The following is a 4,127-nucleotide window of genomic DNA, read 5'->3' as shown; positions in this document are numbered from 1 at the left end:
TATGTCGCGGACGCCGGCTATGACATCGAGGTCATCGACAGCGACGGCCTGAGGTGGGCTATGTCACAGGTTAAGTGGCCCACCCCCAACCCCTCGGGTTCAACCGCCGTCGATCTCATCCATGGCCACGCTGCTGATCTTCTCTGGCTCACTATCCACAACTTGCCATCCTACATCGCCATTGAGTCCCTTTTGTCATTTCTGAAGGAGACGTTCTACGATGCTGGCTTGGGATCCACAGCTTCAAAGTCAGACCTCATCAACGGCAACCACGAGGAGGGAACCATCTCCGGCTCTTCCAAGGGGAAAACGGCCATCTGCTCTTCCAAGGGGAAAGAGCCCGTCTGCAACATCAGGGAGGGCACCCTACAGCCATGCTCTTCCAAGGGGAAGGAGCCCATTTGCGACAACATGGAGCGCATCCAGGGTCCGTGCTCCTCCCATGGGAACGAGCCCATCTTTGACAAGTGAGGAAACCAATGATTTGTTTTGTTGTGCCTCTTCACAGGGGGAAACCCATGATTTGTTTTGTCGAGTACCTTTTGTAGTGTAGTGAGAATATGTCGAGTTTTAATTGCTATATCTGTTTTTTTTGCAGTATACCTTGTTTATTTTAGTTGTTCACAATGTGATGTTGTATATGTGCAATTATTTACTGTGTGATACATTGCATCAATCTAGTTTTAAACATACCGATAGGAATGCGTATATTTGCTTGCTGCGAAGCGTGTTATAGCTAGCATATGCCTCTTTTAAAGTTTTTTGATTGTTCTGTTGTTTGTAGTTAGCATATGTCCAGTTTCAAATGCTATCATTGGTTGTTCGTAGTATGCCTTGTTTATTCCAGTTATTCACAACGTGATGTTTTATACACTACAAAAAAAAGACACATCCGTGACATTTTGGTCCGAACGGAAATTTTTTCTGTCATACTTATGACACTTCTATGACTATAATTGTGGCAAAACACGGTATCATCATAGATGTGGTGGGCTCCTACTTCTATGACAAAAAATCATGACAGAAAATGGGCTTTTCGTATTGGGCGGGCCGGAGATGCAGCTGCATGACATTCTTTGGGCCGTCCATGACGGAAAAAATCGTGGTAGAAGCGAGGGCGAGGAAAATTTCGAGGAGTTCCCGGTTACGGTGGTTGGTCGGGGGCCGAGCGACGCGCGTTTCTCTCGTACACGTACGCGCGTGAGTGCGAGGCGTTGGCTCTAACTGAACCCGAGTGAGGCATTGGGCTCTAACTCAACCCGAGCGATTGCACTGCAGGCTACGAGTTACTGAACCTGAGCGATCGATCGATGCTTGTTAACTGAACCCGATCGAGCGATTCCTTCGCTACTGCTGCTAATTGAAGCCGATCGATGCTGCCTCTGGATGAACAGTGAGTGTTGTGGGGGGGGGGTGCGTGGATGAACAGTGAGCGGTGGGGGTAGATGAACAGGACCCCGTGGCGTTGCCTCCGAATGAACAGGACCCTGATCGATCGAGACGGTTGGGGCTGGATGAACAGGACCCCGTGGAGGGCTGGATGAACAGCACGACCCCGTGGAGGGCTGGATGAATAGTAGATGGTGGAGGGGTGCCTGTGGAGGGGTGGTTGAGCAGTAGCCAGTGGAGTAGCGCGTGGTGGAGGCTGGATGAACATGAGCCCGTGGAGGCTGGAGGAGGTCGACGGTTTCCCGTGGAGGCTGGAGGAGGTCGACGGTGGAGATGAACAGTATCCCATGGAGTCCCATTTTGTGGTACTCCACACCCCTCCCGATGAACAGGACCCCCGTTTCGACCGTAGCACTCCAACACAAGTCCGTTTCGTCCGTTTTGCGGTATGCCACACCACTCCCGATCAATAGGACCTCCGTTTCGACCATAAGAGATCCGTTTCCTCCATTTCGCGGTATGCCAGACCCCTCCCGATGAGCAGGATCCTGTTTTGAACGTGGCCGGTCGAATACAAGGCTGTTTACTCCGTTCTACGGTACGCTAGGCCTCGTTTCCATCGCCTATTCCGTCCAAGCCCTGCCGATGAACACGACTACGCATTCCGTTCCGACCAAGCCGGTTGGCTCCCCATGAACACGACGACGGCGTTATTTCTCCGTTCTGATCCAACCATGTACATGAGCCCTGGCCATACGTATGGGTGAGTAGGCGTTCGAGACCCCTCCCGTATGTATGTACATGGTCGTATTTTCTTTCTTGCACCCTGGCCGTTGTACGTACGTGTACATGCTACGTGCGCGCCTCTACTATGACACGTGTGCGCCTCTACTAAGACAGTTGCGCGCCTCTACATCGACCAGTATGTACATACACGTTCGCGGCCAAAATGACAATGCTACGTACGCTTCGACCAGGTGGGTCCCGACTGTCAGGCACTTCCTTGCGTGCGAAGATGTAGCTGGTGGATCCCAGCAGTCAGGGGGGTGAATCATTTTTTTTTGCCCGGACGCACTTCCTTGCGTGCGAAGATGTAGCTGGTGGGTCCCAGCAGTCAGGGGGGAAACATTTTTTTCACGAAATACAGTGGCCCGTCCGGTGGTCCCTGCAGTCAGGTGGAGGTATTTTATTTTCTGCGTAATAAGGAGGCACTTCCTTGCTGCGGCCGTGGACCCAGCTGTCAGCCTCTCGATGTACAGTCCGCGTCCGATGGACGTCGTTCCTTGACCACATTGACCATGCTGCACCGAGATAACCAGGGCGGTGGATGACGGCGAGGCCTAGGAAGGGGACGACGCAGAGCCGGGGAAGACACGGTAGTGGATGCCCACGCGTAGAGGAGTATGAGGGTTCACTTGTTCGGCTGCGGTGTGAGGCTGTCGTTGCCGCAGTGCTTGGCCAGCGGTGGGAATAGTAGGGGGCAATGAGGCCTCCGCGGCAGCACAGCCGGCCATGGGAGGCAGGAGCATGCGGCATGACCGGTGCTACTTTGGGTGGCTGGAGCAAGAAGACCAGAGGTTGAAGAAGCACTATGGCCGTTGGATGGACATCATATGGTCACTTGAGCTAGAATCGTTCATATTGACTAAGTTGGCAAAGCCCTCCATCCCCGTCAACTTAGTAGGCCCACAAGTTAGCCTCTGACCAAGGTGGGTCCCAGCTAGCTGGGGGAGTATTCATTTTTTTGTGCGTAATAAGGAGGCACTTCCGGTGGGTCCGAGCTGATAGCGGGGGGAACATTTTTTTCGCGAAATAAGGTGGCCCGTCCGGTGGGTCCGAGCAGTCAGGGGGAAACGTTTTTTTCACAAAATACTGGTGGCCCATCCGGTGGGTCCCTATTGTCAGGTGGAGGAATAATTATTTTCCACGTAATAAGGAGGCACTTCCTTGCGGCTGTCGTGGACCCAGCTGTCAGCCTCTCCACGTACAGTACTCTTCCGATGGAAGCCGGTCGTTGACCACATTGACCACGCCACCCCAAGAGAACCATGGCAGTGGAAGACGGCGAGCCCTAGGAAGGGGAAGACGCAGAGCCAGGGAAGACGTGGCAGTGGATGCCCACGCGGTGAGGAGTACGAGCATTCACTGGTTTGGCTGCAGTGTGAGGGTGTCGTTACTGCAGAATAACAGGGGGTGTGGGTGAGTGGAGGGATGGCCTGGACAGTGTTGGGAGTAGTATGGGGGCGGTGAGGCCTCCGCGATAGCACATCTGGCCACGGGAGGCAGGAGTAGGCGGCAAAAGCGGCACTGCTTTGGGTGGCTGGAGCAAGAAGACCATAGGTTGAAGAAGCACTATGGCTGTTGGATGGACATCATACGGTCACTGGAGTATTGACTAAGTTGACAAATCCCTCCGTCCCCGTCAACTTAGTAGGCCCACAAGTTATCCCAACAATATGGTGGGTCCCAGCTAGCAGGGGGTATTCGGTTTTTTGGGCGTAATAAGGAGGCACTTCCTTGCGTGCGAAGATATAGCTAGTGGGTCCGACCTGTCAGTGGGCGGAACGTTTTTCGCGAAATACAGAGGCCCTTCCTGTGGATCCTAGTTGTCATGTGGAGGAATCATTATTTTGCGTGTAATGAGGTATTTCCTTGCATGCGGCCGTGGACCCAGCTGTCAGCCTCTCCACGTATAGTCCACTTCCGATGGATGTCGTTCATTGACCACATTGACCAGG

This window comes from Triticum dicoccoides, chromosome 4B, assembly GCF_002162155.2.
Source record: "Triticum dicoccoides isolate Atlit2015 ecotype Zavitan chromosome 4B, WEW_v2.0, whole genome shotgun sequence".
Classification (NCBI taxonomy): domain Eukaryota; kingdom Viridiplantae; phylum Streptophyta; class Magnoliopsida; order Poales; family Poaceae; genus Triticum; species Triticum dicoccoides.
This window is presented reverse-complemented; position numbering follows the sequence as displayed.